At 57.8% G+C, this 17726-nt stretch overlaps 1 protein-coding gene and 1 long non-coding RNA gene across 2 annotated transcripts in view; one reads left to right on the top strand and one right to left on the bottom strand.

Moving 5' to 3' along the window:
- Positions 1–17726, top strand: part of GRAMD4 (GRAM domain containing 4) — a 467167-nt gene that overhangs the window by 47137 nt on the left and 402304 nt on the right. The window lies entirely within an intron of this gene.
- LOC117998562 lies at positions 5675–9867 on the bottom strand. The gene is made up of 4 exons (XR_004676015.1): positions 9698–9867; positions 7164–7642; positions 6542–6602; positions 5675–6266 (listed from the first exon to the last, which is right to left on the bottom strand). It is a non-coding gene; the product is annotated as an uncharacterized LOC117998562 (long non-coding RNA).

The following is a 17726-nucleotide window of genomic DNA, read 5'->3' as shown; positions in this document are numbered from 1 at the left end:
TCTCTTGGCGGAGGGTGGTGGCCTGGGAGGCCATGTTCCCCCGCAGTCCCAGGGCCCACTAGGCTGTGGGATCACCAGCGGGGGGTGGGGGGCGGTGGACGTGGGGTGGATTCAGTATCAGCCAGGCCACCCCCGCGGGAGGCAGGGCCCCTTCTTCCCTCACTGCCCCCCCCCGGGGGTGGGTCCAGTGTTCTAGTGGCAGGCAGGGGAGGGGTGGGGGGCGGAGGGGGGACATGGGACGGCCCACCTTCCAGCCACCGGAAGGACCGCCACCCGCTGCCCCTCCCATGTGCTGTGCGGGGTCTGAGTCCTGGGCTGACGTCCACCCCCATGTCTGTTGGGACTCACCCCACCCCCACCCCGTGGCATTGGGTCACGTTATCTGTGTCTCTCTGAGCCTCAGTTTTCCCCTGTGTAGACCAGAAGCTAACCCTGGGTGGGTGAGGCTGGCCGTGCCTTCCACGCAGGTGGGGCCCGAGGTCACAATCAGCAGCATCTGAGATGGCAGGAGAAGGTCCAGGACAAAAGCCCCCGTCATCCACCACTTGCCAGATGGCCAGAGGCCTGGGTCTCATCGGATCCCACAACGGGGGTTGGATCAGATTTCCCATCCCCGTGCCTGGGACGGGGACACCGACACCCAGATAGGTCAGCATCATGTCCAGGGTCATACAGCAGTGTCTTTTGGGGACAGGGGTCTCCCTCTCCCCTGCGTATACCCTGAGCCCAGCACGGACACGGTGAGCAGTAAACACTGATTGTCATCACCGGCTCGGTCACTGCTTGGCGCCCCTGGGTGATCAGCAGCCTCCTAGAGCCTCGGGGAGGCCCGTCCCGAGGGAATCCTGGAGGTATCCCTCGGCCCCCCCAGAGGGCCACCCCCCAAAGTTCTAGACTCACAAGGACAAGGTGGTGGCAGAGGGAGCGGGGAGCGTGGGTGTGGCCGTGGGTGGTTGGGCAAGTGTCACCCCTGGCCGCTGACAGGAACTGGGTACCGCAGGCCCTTCCAGCCCGGCTGACCCTTGTCCCAGTGAGGGGCAGCGGCTGGCCTGACCCTGAGGCAAACTGGTGGGTGTGGGGGAAGCAGAATAGGAGTTGGGCCGAGCCCGGTGGGCTCCATTGCTCCAAGAGACCCCGACAGCCAAGGTGGTGCTTAGCGGGTCAGCCTTGTCTGGGAGGCCATGGGCTGTGCGGCCTCCCTGGGCCTGGGCAAGGCGGTCCTGAGGAGGCCAAATCCAGACTCCCGTCCTGCCCGGCACAGGGCCCGCCTCCCAGAGGGAGCAACTGGGGGCCTGGAGGGGCCAGACGTCACCTAGTCCTCACCCACCTGGTTTGCAGCCTCGGCTTGATCTCTAGCTCCTGGGGGCTCACTTGCAGCAGTGGGGAGCTTCTCCCTCCAGCCACAGGAGGCCTCTGCCACCCCAGAGCGCATGGCACCCAGCCTTTGTTCACGGCGGGCCCTCTGCTTAGGACGGCCCTCCTGCTGCCCCCTTTCCTCGTCACCTTCACCCAAGCCTTCCATCACAGCCGCCACCCCCAGCTTCTGACACTGCCCATGTCATCTGACCCTTTTGTGCATGTTCTCCGCCCCCCCATCTTAATGATAAGAAATCTGCCCAAGGTCCCACAGCCTGGCAGACACACATCCTGCCTGGGATCCCGGGCACACTTGCACAAACACGAGCAGGCCTGGCTTTGCCTCCACCAGCTGCCCTGGACGCCAGGGCCCAGCCGCTCCACCTCTGGGGAGCCTTCCTGGAAGCAATCTTTCCTCTTGGCCCCGCACTTGCACCCAGACATTCCTAAGTCCTGGCACTGGGCTCCACGGATGGCTGGGAGTGGAGGGCGTCAGTTCATGGCCCAGGGCAGCCTTGAATGCAGACTCACCAGAACAGGATGTTTATCACCTTGAGGGACCGCCTTGGGGGGTGTTGCCTTCCAAAGATCCTTCAGCTGGGAAACAGATCTGGAACAGCCAACGGCTACACAGTAGGGTTTGGGGAGGGGCTGCCTCGGTTTTGGAGGCACAAGAGAAACAGTGGGATGGAGGAGAGTTCGCGGACTGCTTCCTGGGACAGGTAAGTCCTGAGTTGGATTTTGTAGGATGAGTAGGACTCTGCTAGCTGCAGAGTAGGAAAAGGAATGAGGAGCCCCGTCTTCACACTCTGTGATTATACGTGTTTGTTGTGGGGGCCTTTGGGGGGTCGCTACGTGGTTTGCTGATGTGGTGGAAGGGTGAGGGACCCTCTGTGGGCACCGGGGACCACTCATACCCAATAAGGCAGGTCATTCCTAGAGTCAGTCTCAGAATTAATCAGGAAGTTGTTGCAGGTGACAGAAACCCAAGCCAAACCAGCTTAGGCCCAGAGGGTTTTATAGCCTTTGACAACCAAAACTCCAGGAGCTGGACCGGCATCAAGGATGGCTGGATCAAAGGGTGTCTTCAGGACTCTGCCTCCCCCATTTCTGCTGCCTGCTTTCTTCCCCGTGCCAGCCCTTTCAGGCCGGCTCCCACCGACAAGGCGGAGCAGGCCGCACCTCCGCCCCACTTCCCGACCCTACTCTGCCCCAGACTCGAGGCCAGCCCCGAGAATATGACACACAGCTCCTTCAGGCTGGGTGCCTGCGCGGGGACCGGTGCTGGTCTGACCCTGGAAGACCCCGGTGTGTGACACAGCCAGGCGGCCCCCGGTGCTGCCCCCTCCCCTCCCCCTGCCCTCCCCCTCTCTGGCCCACAGGCCCCTGGAAGAGTACCCCCCCACCTCGAGTGCCCCAGTAGCCCTCCCCCAGTCCCCTGGGCTCTAGCCTGTCCCCTGGCTAGGGCTGCAGGACACTTGCCAAGGAGAAAGCTGGGTCACCCCCTCCCACGTCCCCCATGGGGAGGGGGAGCCTGGCTGCCCAGTCACTGATGCCCTGTGTCACCATTCCGTCTTGTGCCCCCTGGCCACACCAGACCCTTCGAGGCTCCCTGCCTTTGGCCTGCATCCCCTGCCAGGAGAGCCCCGGCCAGCTGGCCCATCCCTCCAGCTCGTCCCCATGTAGGCCGCCCCCTACAGCAGGGCCAGTGGCCACCATGCCCTGCCCCCACTCCCAAGCACTTACTTCCAGCTGTGGCACGGCTGTCTCTGGGCAGTTCCCTGATAACAGGGGCCTCACCCCCCCAAAGGGGGCTTGGGAGGCTGGGCACCCAGTGGCAGAGGGTCCGCCCATGCCCACCCGTGGCTGTCCGTGCTGTCCTATCTCTCTGACCGCGGGCCCAGCAAGCCTCCCAGCCCCCTGCAGTTTCCTCGGGGGCAGCCCCAGAGTGAGTGGGAGCTGCCCCTCCACCTCATGGGGCGAGGGAGATCCGGGGCTCCCGGCCAGCCCACGCACAAGCACCGTGTTCGGCGGCATTCAGCTCCCAAGCACAGCTGGGCTGCTAGGCCGGGACCTAGGCCTGGGGACAGACGCGCGATCTGGCCGCGCAGTAGGGCCTCTGAGGGGCAGTCAGCTCAGGGGCCCGATGACCTTCCCAGGGCAGCCGGTCAGATAAGGGCCAGAAGCAGGCCTGCTGGCTCCTGACCGGTCGTCCCCCTCTCCCCCGGGACCCACCTTGTGCCAGCTACTTGACCCAGTGGGCTGGGTGCTACTGCCCCAAATCACCCCCCTTAGTCTCAGGCTCTGGGTGTTTTCAGGGCCAGGAGACAGAGGCTAGGCAAGATCAACCCAAGGTCACACGGCGGTGAGTGACAAAGCTGCGGTTGGAAGCATCTGTGGCCCCAGCTTGCATTCTCCTCCCGACACCTGATGCCCCTGTGTGGGGAGACGGCTCCCCATTTCACAGGGGAGGAAGCTGAAGCCCGGGGAGAAGCAGTTCCTGAGGTCAACGCTGATCAGGAAGAGTACCGGGTCATGGACTCAAAGCCAGCCCTTCCTGCCCGCGTACCCCGCCTTCGGATGTGGGCCTCCATAGTCCACCCCCACCCCCAGAGCAAGCGGGTCTCTGTCTGGCCTGAACCAGGAGTGTACAGCTTTATCTGGGAGACACTACATCTTGGGGTGATGGCAGCAGCATAGAGCCCCCCAGGGCAGGGAAGCCCCTGGGGAGTTCGGCTTCAGAGAGAGAGCTTTGCAGTCAGTGTAGATCATGGAGGGAGGGAAAGAACTCTAGGCAGGGAGGGGAGGAGGTGCGTCGAGGGTCCATGAGCAGCTGAGAAGACAGGGTTGGTACCTGCAGGGCACAGAAGTCCTGGTGGGTCAAACGGGGAAGAGTAATCCAGAGCCACACCTGTCCTCACGGGACATCTCCTGAGCTCTCCCTGTGACCCTGCAGGCCCGTTTCAGGGACTGTGGTGCTGAGTGACACCAGGGAGCATTGCAAGGAAGTCCCTACGATCAGGAAAAAGCAGATGAGGAGAAGTGGGGGTACGTGGTTTGGGGACATCGATGCTTCTAGAAGGAGTTGTCCAGCATGAGTGTGGTTTTGGGGGCCAGGGCCGGGGCCAGGTCCCAAATTCAGGAGGTAGTGTGAGTGGCCCCAGTGGCCGGGGTGGCCAGGATAGGGCCCGTGCCCGAAGTATCTTCGTCTGGCTTCTGGGTCATGCTTCCACATCTGCGCCCAGCCCCAGGCAGGCCGGGAAGGTAAGTCCAGGCCCCTGAGTCGGGGTGGGGGGCTTTGGCATCTAGGCTGTGTGTGTCTGGCACCTGAGGCCTCGGGTCCGGCAGCAGATCCAGACTCCTGGGCGGCCTTGGGGTCCACGGCCAACGCCCCCCGCCCCGCCACAGGACAGGAGATTTGCACACCCTCAGCTCGGCGTCTGGGTCCAGATCACCTGTGAGGCTGACCGCAGGGAGGGACCCGGTGTTCCCCACCCTTCAGAGGGGCTCAACCTTGGTCTGTTGACGTCCAACCAGACCCGACCTGGGATTTCATCTTGTAGCTGACTTTCTCCGCGGGCCCGGTCTGCGCTGGCTGACACTGAGCAGCAGCTGTCTCTCTGACCACAGCTGGTGGGGTCCTGGCATCTGGGGAGGCTGGAGGTCCGGGGGTTGTCGGAAGGAGCTGGGCCTCACGCAGCCCTGGGGGCACACACCACTGAGCTGGCCTCGTGGTGGAGCTGGAGCCGTTTGCCCCAGGGCTGGCTACCGGCCAGGGCCTGGCTGGGGGGGACTGGAGACGCTCAGGGTCAGGGGAGCAGTGGGGCGGGGAGGTGATGCGGACAGACTGTTACGGGAACAGCCCTCCCTGGAACCACTGGGCCGAGGGCCCCACTCAATGTCCGTGTGACATGGCCACAAGAGTCCAAAGGCCAGGTCAAGGTCAGGGCCGGCCAGGGCTAGAAGCCAGGGCTCTTCTGCATGCTGAGCCCCCTCCCCGGCAGTAGGCCGCAGCATTCAGGACTGGGCCAGCATGAGGCCGTGGTTTTCTACTGTTCTGGGGAAGCCAGCCCCAGGCTGCGTTAGCTGCGGGCCAGGGGGCCGGGGGGCCGGGGTGTGGAGTGGCAAGGAGGCGGTGTGAGCCTGAGGATCTTACTCTCTCGAGGCTGTGTCTTTTTTTTTTTTTAAGATTTTATTTATTTATTTGTCAGAGAGAGAGAAGGGGAGAGAGTGGAGCGTGCACACAAGCAGGGGGAGCAGCAGGGGGAGAGGGAGAAGCAGGCTCCCTGCTGAGGAGGGAGCCCCATGTGGGACTCGATCCCAGGACCCTGAGGTCATGACCTGAGCCGAAGGCAGATGCTCAACCTACTGAGCCACCTAGGCGCCCCTCAAGCCTGTGTCTTTAAGAACAGCTCCCACTGTGGGAACAGCGGGCAGAGTGTACATTCCAAGGGCACAGGAGGGGTCAGGAGCCTCCCATCGCCCACAGCCACCTGGAGAGTCAACCGGCGGACACTTCCTCTCGGTGACCTCCTCCTGGAGAAAGCTGTGAGAATTCTCAAATTCTTGCAATCTGGGCACGAACCTGGATCTCCTCCAAGATGGAGAAGACGACCAGATTCAGCTGGAGCAACAGGGGCCGGTGTTGAAGGCCAGAGCGGAGGCCCAGGACCCAGCGAGGAGCCTGGAGAAGGAGGTCCGGAGAGGCCGGTGTCCGGAGTGAGGAAGGAGAAGCCAAGTGTGTCCCAGGCACGCCTGTGGGAGGACTGGGGCATCGCAGGACAGAGGCACAGTGGGGACAGCAGGGGACGGTGACCAGCGCTGGCTGGCTGGCCACCCACACCACCTGCCCCAGCCTTCTCCCAGAAGAAGCTTCCGAATTCCCAGCAGCCATGGGCCTGGTGATAGGGCTCAGATCAGGGAAGGAAAAAAATAAATTCTTTGTGCCGCACAAACTGTTGCCCTTTCCCACAAGCACTTACAATTCTGGCTTTGTTTCCGGGAAAGCTGGCTGTTCTGTTCGCATTATGGGGGAGCCTTAAAAAGGAGCCCCCCAGAGCCGGGGGGTGGGGAAAGGGTGCCAGCTGTGAGCTCGGTGGCCAAGCGGGGAGGCGGGTCACCAGGGGAGGGCATCCCTCAGAGGCTGGCCTGGAACAGTCACCCTCGCTGGGGTGGGGACACTTACCTGGGAAACTGGAAGATGGAGCTCCCCCAAGGACAGCATGGCAGCAGGCTCTTAGAATGGGCTAGAAACCAAGAAACACAGGCAAGATGCCCTCAAGGGGGAGAAGTTGGGAAATGAGCAACAGAGACGGTCAAAGGTGCTGGCAGCCTCGTCCTGGGAAGCCTCCTGCCCTGCTGACCTTGGCTTTGCACCCAAGGTCTTCTGATCTGAGCAGACCATGGCTGAGCGGAGGGCAGGCCCCGGCCCGAGCCAGCAGTTCTCCCCAGGCCTGCATTTGCCTCCACCTCCAGCACTACCTCGACTCTCCACGGCGCTGCCCGAGAGAGGACGTGAAGACTCACATGTGTGCACACACGGACATGAACACGCACAAACGGGCTCACACACGCAGACGTGAATGCGCTCCACACACGGATATGTGCAGATGCACACACGTGCACACGTGTGCGCTCACGCGTAGAGGCTTTCGTGCATGCTGATGCACACGCGCGAGCACACACACGCGCTCGCATACACGCATGTTTGCACCCAGAAGTGCGCCACGCCTAGTCAGCCAGGCGGCACGCACACGCACACATATGTGCACAGTCACAAGCATGCACACACACACAAACATACGCACAGACCCACGGTGGCGGGCGGAGCCCTGAGCGGGGAGGCTGTGTGGTCTCCGCTCCCTGCTCTCCCAGGGGCCTGTCCCATATGCCGAGTCACATAGCCCTCCCACTCTTCTTTCTCCTCTGCTGGAGGAAGCAGTAGAGCCGGGCTGTTGGGGAGCTCCCAGCTCACCCCAGCAGGATGAGCTCACGCAGGTGCAGTGCCTGGCTTCCAAGGGCATCTCCCTCCCGCAGCTGGGGGCTCACTGTGCCCAGCCCGGCAGTCGGGGAGAGGTGGCTCAAGGTCACGTGGCCTGCTGAAGCCAATGTTCTTGTTATTGTTTTGAAATAAACACCTCTGGGGCGCTGGGTGGCTCAGGCGGTTGGGCGTCTGCCATCGGCTCAGGTCATGATCTCCAGGTCCTGGGATCGAGCCTCATGTCGGGCTCTCTGCTCAGCGGGGAGTCTGCTTCTCCCTCTCATTCTCCTTCTGTGCACGCACTCTCTCAAATAAATAAATAAAATCTTAAAAAAAAAATAAAAAGAGAAAGAAATATCCCTTCCATTCTATGTTGACAGAGACAAATGGAGGCCTTGAGACGCTGGTGGGGAGACGAAATTCTGATTCTATCTCTAGTCCACCAGTCGACCGGTGGATGACTCACTATCCACCAAGTGCACATTCAGCATCTCTGACTTCCCAGGATGTGGGAGGACATGACCCTGAAGAAAACTCAAGTCTCTTTCCTGTAAAGCGGTGATATCCCAGGCAAAGCCCTGTGGCAGCGTGGTGGGCGAGCCCCACCTCCCTGCCCTCCTACCCCCACCGCCGGGCTGCACCTGGGCGCCCTCTGTGCGTGCAGCAGACACGGGGCTCCGGAAGGGGTGATGGACGGGGGAGGGTGTCCTGCCCACTGACACCCTCCTCAGCTGCACAGGAGGTTCCAGAGACATTGCCACGACCCACATCACCCAGCATTGGCCAGGAGGTATCATGGCAACAGTGAGCAGTGAGCCAGGAGGCAGGGCCCTAGCAGCTGCGAGGCCACCCAGCTGGCTGGTCCCCCTCTGCGCCTCCGTCTCCTCACCTACATAAAGGGGCAGGGGGTGTTGGCCCAGGACATCTCCCTGGAGCCTGGTGCTGCAGGAGCCTGGCAGGGTGCCGGGAAGTTCCTCCCGGCAGGCTGGGTGCGGGGGTTCTGGGGTACAGACTGGCCTCCCCTCCGGGGCAGCATATGGACCAGAAGGAGCCACAGCAAAGCAGCCCCAGGCAGGGTGGTGTGAGGCTGCCTGGTGACTTGTCAGGGTTGCTGGGCTGCGAAGGGCCTGCGAAGGGCCTGCCCCCAGGCCCGTGGCCAGGAAAGCCTGACCCCCTGGGAATCGGGAGGACCTCACAGATGTAAGCCTCCCCCCAGCACTTCTCAAACGCCCGGCCCCACCCTGAGGAACTTTCGGATGTCACCTCATTGGCCCTTCCAGCAGCCTGACGAGGCAGCACTATCATTATCCCCTCTTTCCAGATGGGGAGACTGAGGCATGGAGCGGTGACATGATTGGCCCATGGCCCCACAAATGGCAGAGGCAGTCTACTCCCGTGGCCGTGGTCTTGACCACTATGATGACACAAAACAAGCCCCCCACCCAAGATGTCTACGTCCTGATACCCAGAACGTGAAGAAGTTGCTTTGTGTGTCAAAAGGAACGTCGCAGATGTGATTAAGTCAAAAATCTTGAGATGGGGATAGGATGGTGGATTTCCTCACGGCGTCCAATGTCGTTGCAAGGGTCATGAGAGGAAGAAGGGGGCCAGAGTCAGAGACTGGATGGTGTCAGGCTGCTGGCTTGGGAGGCGGTGGAAGGGGCCGCGAGCCCAGGAATGCAGGCAGCTTCTAGAAGCTGGAGAAGGTCAGGACACTCCAAAGGGAGTTCAGCCCTGCCAACCCCACGAGACCCACATCAGACTCTGACCTCAGCACTGAAACATTAAGTCTGGGTTGTTTTTAGCCACAAAGTGTGGTCATTTGTTACTGCGGTCATAGGACACTCATACAGTTACTGGGTTCTTGACCTCCTTTCCGTGTTTCTCCAGGGGCTTTGTCCCCCCCATCTCCGTGGATACAAAATGAGCACTACTGTGTTGGGCAGTCAGTGGGACTAGGCTTTCTTACCCAAGCTCCTCCTCCCGTGAGCCCTCAGGAGGAGGGGAAGGGGGAGAGGCCTCTGAGCATCCACCTGTCTGCGGGGCTTGAGGATTTTCCTAACGGGACCCCTGCCTGCCTGGCATCTCCCCTTCCATGGTGTCTTCCTATCAGGTGGGGAGGGGGACCCAATTTTACCCAGGTCTCAGCACACTCCCTTCAAACACCACCCTTCCAGCCCCCAGGAAGGAATAGGAGGTGGTGAGGGCTGCAACTCTATGAAGACTCTAAAAACCCTAGAATTTAAGAGCATGAATTTTATGGCATGTGAATATACTGTCCTAAAGTTGTTATATTAAAAAAAGAAAAGAAACACTCATTTGCAGAATTTTGGTGCAATGTCAAAGAATACTCACGATTACCTGAAACCACTATTAAATGCTTTCTCTCTCCCCCTCCCTGCGGGAGGCTGTGTTTTCTTCACACACGTTTGTAGTAGATCAGATGCAGATGCAGAAGCAGACGAGGAGCCAGCCACCTGCCATTAAACCAGACGTTCAAGAGCCTTGCAAAAATGTTTTAAAAAGTTGGAGGAGGCTTTGAAAAATATAATCACTTTGTAAAAGTGTTGTATACGTTCCCAAATACAGGGCTTCTTATTTTTATATGAATTCATAAATATTTAAAGCTTTTTTTCAATTTTAATTCTAATACTGGAAATATCAACAACTATAGCCCACATGAGCAAAATATATTGGGGTTCTCAATAGCTTTTAAGAGTAGAAAGGAGTCATGAAACCAACATCTTTGAGAATGGCCATCCTACACAACCACCACTTGATGGAAGTTAACACCAAGGGGACCCTAGGCTACAGATCTCATTCTGATTCCACCAAATGTTCCAAAATCTCTTATAGCAACTGAAAATCCTGAAGGGGAAGTGGGGGGTTGGTGTTCAGGGGTACAGAGTTTCTGCTGGGCAAGAGCAAAGGAGACAGAACATGGTAATGGTCTCACAGCGTACACTTAGAAATGGGAAATTTAGGGCGCCTGGGTGGCTCAGTCGTTAAGCGTCTGCCTTTGGCTCGGGTCATGATCCCAGGGTCCTGGGATGGAGTCCCACATCGGGCTCCCTGCCCAGTGGGGAGCTTGCTTCTCCCTCTCCCACTCCCCTGCTTGTGTTCCTGCTCTCGCTATGTCTCTCTCTGTCAAATAAATAAATAAAATCTTAAAAAAAAAAAAAAAAGAAATGGGAAATTTGACGTTATGTTTATTTTACCACCACAACAAAAAAATTACATGTAAAAAATAAATTAAGTGTATTCAAACATAGTCAGTAGCATATGCATCATAATAAAAACAAGCAAAATTACAGAGCACATATGTGATATATTTCACTATAAAATAATATTGCGGTATGAATAAACACAATCACTAGAGAGCTTTATGCACAAAATAGCTGGGCATTGTTAAATCCGAACATGTAGGAGGTAACGTACCCAAGAAAGGGTAATTTTTTAATGCCATGATTTCTGTTGTTATTTGTATTTATAACCTCAGAAAAGATCTTAATTCCCAGGAAGCTTCCAGTCTGGTGGAGATGGACTAGTAAACAGACACATATGACCCAGGAGGATCAGCAGAGGTGCTGGGGCTGATGGAGCACAAAAGAGGAACAGTGCCCGGATAGAGGAGATCAGGGAGGACTTCCTGGAAGAGGCGGTATCCCGCACGAGGGAAAGCTAGTGTGACACATCAGATTGCAAGTGGAGAGGCTGACAGAGAGATGGGGGTGTGACCCTGGCCGACCCCAGGGGGGTGGGGAGAGGGTAGGACGGAGCCTGGTGGCTGGTGGATAAGGGAAGTGAGACTGGAGGTCCCGTGTGAAAAGACTGTGCAGGCCGGTGGGGGAGGGGTCAGGGCCCAGCAGCCTCTTGACTGGGCCTAGTAGATCTTCATTACCTCTGACTCTGTCAGTGACCATCCGGGGCAGCTTCAGTACCCCCCACAAGGAAACTGAGGAGCTGAGGGCTGAGGGGATGAGCCAGACTCCCCCTGCAGAGCCGGGACTGGAGCTCAGACTCTCAGCACAACTTTACTGCCCTGAAAAAAGGGTGATGGGGACAGGGAGCTTCTCGCGGTGAGCCCTGTGTCACCCACCCGGCTGTTTGAGTCTTCCTTTCAGAGCCTGTGCCCGCCCCCGAGGGCCCAGTGAGGATCCCATGGGGTCCTGCCCTTTCCCTCAGTCCAGAAAGTTCCAGTTGGACCTCAGGTCCTGCCAAGAGCCTCTCCCTCCCTGCCCCGCCACCGGCCGACCTCTCAGGTTCCCTTCCAAAGGGGTCAGAAGCGACTGGGCAAGGAGGCCCAGGTGTGGGTGGGAACAGGGCGCCTGGTTCCCTAACATCGTGGTGCATGAGTGAGGACACGTGAGGCAGCCAGGCCCCGGTGCCCGCTGTTCTGTCCGTCTGCCAAAGAGTGCCCCATCCGTAACCTCTTCATCTGATGCAGGATCTATCACCTCGCTGGTGCCAACAAGAAGCCAGAGCCCACTTTTAGACCAAAGCAGCAAGTGACTGGGAGAGCCACTGGAAGCAAGCTGGAGGGTGGGAGGCCACAGTGAGTGTCCCCTCCCTGGGAAGTGGTGGGGACAGGACGCAGAGCCACCCTTCTACTCCCTGTTTGCAGAAGGCAGAGGTGGGCAGCTTTCTGCCTCGGCCTGGGACGTTCCGGCTGAGAAAGGGAGCTGGTTCCCCCCAGGCCCTGAGCTCTGCTGCTACCAGGCCTGGAGATTGGTCCTGAACACATTCCCAAAGCCCAGAGCACGAGCCCCGCTGAGCATAATTCACCGCAAGTGCTCAGCCCAGAGAGTCATGTGTCTGCTTTCCCCCAGCGAGGCAGGAAAAAATGCCTCCCTCGTGGGCTCTGGCAGCTGGCTCCTGGGACATGTCCCAGTCACGCCCCCAAGCACAACTCAGAGTCCCCGGCTGGCAGGGCACGTTTGAGATCAGCCAGCCCAGCCTCTCAGTTTACAGTCGAGAAGGGAAGCAGGGCGGTCGTGGCTGTCCAAGGTCACGGCGCCCAGGAGGGGAGTGGGGGGCACAGTGGAAAAAACAAGGACATGTGAGCCGGCCCTTTGGGCACCCGGACGGGGCCTGGGACTCCCGGGTTTGCATCTCGGGGCGATGGCTCAGCCCCTCCAACCTCAGTTTCCACAACCGGGAGCAGGGGAGGCAAGCTGCCTACTTGAGGCTGAGCAGTGCTGAGTGCAGAGTGCTCTGTGCACACGGCGGGCACGTCATCCCCGGCCTCTCTAGGTGGCCAAGCAGGGAGGGAGATAGGCACCTGACCCTCTGCCCCGGAAGAGCAACAGCGAGCCGCTTTGCTCTGGACCAGCACCGCTCTTAAGGGACATGCTCAAAATCCCTGCTTAGTGAGGGACCACTGCCCCTGTACCAGACAAGGTGGGGACACACCAGCATCAGGGACAGCCAAGTCCCCGTGCTTAACGTGGGAACCAGAAGACAGACCAGGATCACCGAAGACTGAAGTAACAATTTAAGCTTCTGTGTCTGCTAAGCTCAGACTAGGTTATTAGGAGAAGCTCTCTCTCTCTCTCGAAATAAGTAAAACGTCTTGTATTTTAAAAAATCCCTTACAAATGATGACAAAAACCTCTGCAAGTGGCCAAAATAGTGGAGAACCTCCAGGCCAAGCTTGGGTGGGTCAGCCACTTTTGCCCTGCGGCCCTTTGCCAATTTGGAGAGTTTGGGCCTTGACCTTGACCGGGAGGGGCATGTGAGGACGGAAGTCAAGATACCAGGTTTCTAATGGGAGATTCCCCCTCATGTGAGGCTAGAGGCCGGAAGGCCACGTACCAGGGACTTGGGAACAAGGAGGCGTGGGGGAACTTTCTGGCAACCCCGCAGGAGTTGGAGAAGGAGATCTGCGCCGAGGTCGCTAGCTGGTAAAACAGGCGTCATGTTTGGGAAGGACCAGCTCAGTCCTCGGCACCTACCTAGCCATCACTAAAGTGTGTTTTCCAGGTTGGGGAGGGTGGTTGTAAAATTAAACTCAGCACTAACACTTCCTTCCACCTGGAGAAAAGAAGCGATGGGTTTACAGTCCCCACCTCCTGGTCTGTCTTTCCCACCAGCCATCTAAGGAGGCCGCCTGCCTGGCTGCCGGTCTGGTGCCCTGCCCCACGCCACCATCCCCTTCTAGGGATCGTTCCAGTGACTGCCTTCACATACGCGTGGAATTCAGCTCTCTTTCTGCCCCCAGCCATCTCCTTCCCCTGCGTCCCCCAGGCTCCCAGGCAGAGGGAACTCCCCCACCCCAGGCTGGGCTCCCCCACCCCCGATGGCATGGGAGCCGGCCCCCATGTGGGTGTAACTCCTGCAGGCTCCCAAGGCAGCCGCCCACTCCCTGCTCAGTCGATTTGTCAAAGATCAAAATCGGGCCCTGGCAGAGGATTGTATATTCCATGCTGCAAGTCTCAACACAAACCGGAATGTTGACTTGCAAATAAATATCACAAGTAAATCTGGAGGAGAGAGCTAGCCGGGTACAAAAAGACTGGAAAAATGTCAGGAGGCCTTCGCAACGTGCTGTGTGTTTATCAGTAAACAGAGCTCGTGGGGGCCAGGAGGTCCCGGACTTTGGGCTTTCCAAACCAACAACATGTTCAACAGCTTTGGGGACGGACCTGGGGGCCGCCGAGGCAAAACACACCAGTCCCTATCAACCATTATCAGCACTTCACCTAAGACATTTTTTTTTTAAGATTTTATTTATTTTTGACACAGAGAGAGAGTGTACAAGCAGGGGGAGCGTCAGGCAGAGGCACAGGGAGAAGCAGGCTCCCTGCCGAGTAGGGAGCCTGATGCGGGACTCGATCCCAGGACCCTGGGATCATGACCTGAGCCGAAGGCAGACACTTAACCGTCTGAGCCACCCAGGCGCCCCTCACCTAAGACATTTTTATTAAGAAAAGGCATTTTCTTTTTTTTTTTTTTAAAGATTTTATTTATTTATTTGAGAGAGAGAATGAGAGAGAGAGAGAGCACATGAGACGGGGGAGGGCCAGAGGGAGAAGCAGACTCCCCGCCGAGCAGGGAGCCCGATGCGGGACTCGATCCCGGGACTCCAGGATCATGACCTGAGCCGAAGGCAGTCGCTTAACCAACTGAGCCACCCAGGCGCCCAAGGCATTTTCAATAATAACCCAAGAAGGTAAAGGACATACTCTCAGGGAGAAAAAGGATGTTTCTTCAAATTGACTAGTTGATGCTTTACAGGAAACACAAGGTCCTTGCTTCTCTTCCCCATCTTGCTATAGACCAGGGACATTTGGCATACATGGCCTGTCCCTGCAGGGGACTGGGGACCACAGTCCACTCCCTCATTTTAGTGAAAGCCGGGGCCTAAAGCCAGGGCCTAGAGGTGCCGATAGAACGTCCTAGCCAATCCCTTGCACATTTCGGGAGCCTCGTGGGTTCTGGCTCCTGTGCTGGGAACCTGGGAATGACTAGCTGGGGGAGGCCGGCCCTGCTCCAGGGAGCTCTCTCCGGAGGCTCACAGCCAGGGCCGAGGGCCTGCAGACTACTTGGGAGGTGACCCTTGGCAGAGCCCTCGGGCAGGTGGTCACCAAATCTCGACTATGACCTACCTATCAGGTCCTGTCCCTGCACTTCCTACATGCTCCCTGCTAATTCTCTCCCCAGGGCCCATGGAGATAAGCACCACTGCCCCATTTTATAGATGAGGAAGTTCACTCAAAAGGTCATTTGTCCAAGGTTCTATAGTATGAGTCAAAGGTAGAGCCAGGTTTAGACTCTACGTCTGCTTGATTCCTAATCCCAGGTTCTGTCTACTAGTTTCATGAGGGAAACTGGGGGTGTCCCAGGCAGAGGCAGTGATGGGCCTATATATCTGTATTTACTATGCATTTGTGGGTGAACATGCTGTTCTTGCATGTTCTTGGCCCCGGGACTGTGCCTCCCAGCGAGAGTACAGTTCACAGTTGGGATCCCTACCTGGGTCAGATAATTGCGAACCCCATCTCCAGCAGAGTGGACTATCCTTATTGACCAAATGCATCTCTACATCATGCTTTACGGTGAGGCTCTCACCTACTGGGTCACATGGGTCCTGAAGCTCCAAGCCCGTGCCCTAAACTGGACAAAAGACGTCAGTGATGCAGCCCCTGTCCTAAGGAGCTTAAGCCGCCCGGGGATGGAATAGTGCGTACCAGTGGGAAGGATATCTTACTCTTGGAAAGGGAGGAGAGGGCCAGCCTTGCTACGGGTGGGCTGTCGTGGGCTTCTCAGGCATGGTTGGTTATCTCAGGTTAATTATCAAAGAGGTAGAATGTCTAGGACAGCAGCAGTGGCTGGGCCTACAGAAGGTTCCAGAACCTGCAGGCCTCATGTGAGTGACTAGCTTTACCCACCACCACCACCACCTCTGCTTCAGTAATAACAATCGGTTAGCATGCATCATTACTTATTTTTTACCAATCTGATGGAATCAAGCCTAATTCCCCACTCGGCCACCTCTGCCCACCTTGCACCATTTCCACCTCTCCCCTTGAACTCGGCCCCTCGCTCCTGCCACGGCTTCTGCACGTGCTGCTGCCAACCCACACTGCCGGGGCCAAGACTGATCCTTGACACCGTATGCCTGTGCCTGCCAGACACCACCGGGGTAGCAGGCCAGGGGAGCACCGGCTTCTGGACCAGACCTCTGGGGTTACCCTGGGGCTCGTGCAGGTGGCGAGATGGATCCGGACTCTGACAGCCTGGTTCTTGCTCCCTCTTGGACGTCTCAGCCGAATAATGTCATTTCTGGCCCTCGGTTTCCTCATCTGTGAAATGGGGATGAACCCAGCTGCCTTGCAGGACTGTTGTGAGCTCCATGCCCTAATGTGACAAGACTTTGTTATCTGGGCCCATGAGGTTCTGCTGTCGTTGCTAGGATGGCAGCCACGCACATACCCTTTGTCGGCCCCCACCGAGGGCCAGCCATGGGCCACAGGGCAGCTCCATCTTTGCCAACAGCCTCCTCTCCGTTGCTCAGCCTGTACTCCCTGCCCCCATCGATATCCACCACCTGACCTGAGGGCAGGCTTCCAGGAGATCAGAGGCCACTGCCCTGGCTGATGACACCCTGGGAGCACAAAATCCATCTCATCAGAGGCTTTGCAGATCAGCAAAGGGCAAACAAGTGACCTGTAGAGGCGTTGGTTCCTGGAAAATGGCTTACCTAAGCTGGGGGGCAAACAGACAGACTCTGGCCTGGCCCCCCAGCCCCGTGGGACCTGCTCCCTCCCCCGCAGGGCTCGGGCCGGTGGTCAGGTCTCACCTTCTTTCTGAACACAGATGGCAGACATACCCTTCTTATAAGTTCATTGTCTAACCCACAGCCTAGTGTCTAGTGGCAGGAGACCCTCCAGCTACCCCCTCCTCTCTGAACATCCCAGCATCCCGATTCTCCCCCAGAGGCCAAGGGCAGAGCCTCGGTAGCTCTGGTGAGAGTGGGCGAGTTGGTGCATCCAGGAGCGGCTCAGCACATGTGAGTGCCACAGACCCCCCCTCCTAGCCTGGGCTCTGCAACCGGCCTCTGTGACCTGGTGCCGCAAGCGGCCTCTCTGTGCCTCGGTTTCCCGATCGTAACGTGGGCACCATAATAATCATGTCTCTGAACATCTTCAAGATTAGAAAACGTGGTTAGAAACGCTGAAACAGCATCAGCCCCAAATAGATGGAAGCTTTGGACTAAGATACACGTACTCCCAAAGGCTCCTAGTATTTATTAAGGCTCCAGAATGATCCAGGTGGTCAGACACATTGTCAAGAGCATTAGTTTGTCCCCGACGTTATAGATCCTGCTCAGCCCCGCACAGGAGGCTGTCTCTGTTCTGTGGCATTGCCCACGTTCCATCAACGCTGCAGGTAAGGAGAGAGCGAGGGAGAGACTTCCCAGGAGCTGGGGTGCGGGGTGTTCTTTGTGACAGTTTCTCCTATGCTGGGTGTGTGACAGGTTCTTCACGGCAAACAGGAACCCACGCGCCCCCACCCCAAGGGCAGCATGCGTGCTCTCATGGATACTCCCAGGTGTCCCGAGCATCCTTCTCCTCTCTACCTGGACGGGGGTGGGAGGGTACGGCGGGCTGAAAGCATTTGTTCAAAAGTGACAACTTCGGACACAGGCATGAAAAACAAATTTTCTCTCCCTAAAACCTCGAGAGCCCCAAGAATCCAAGAATATCATTTCTCTCTGTCTGCTAAGTGTCTACACTACTCTGTTGAACCCTATACAGCTTCCTCTGTCCTCATTCGAGACAATTTTCTTTTTTAAAGATTTTATTTATTTATTTATTTGAGAGAGAGAATGAGACAGAGAGCATGAGAGGGGGGAGGGTCAGAGGGAGAAGCAGACTCCCCGCTGAGC

This window comes from Mirounga leonina, unplaced genomic scaffold (assembly GCF_011800145.1).
Source record: "Mirounga leonina isolate KUSES-001 unplaced genomic scaffold, KU_Mleo_1.0 Mir_418, whole genome shotgun sequence".
NCBI classification, from domain to species: Eukaryota; Metazoa; Chordata; class Mammalia; order Carnivora; family Phocidae; genus Mirounga; species Mirounga leonina.
The sequence above is the reverse complement of the archived record's forward strand: the minus strand, read 5'-3'. Positions and strand labels throughout refer to the sequence as shown.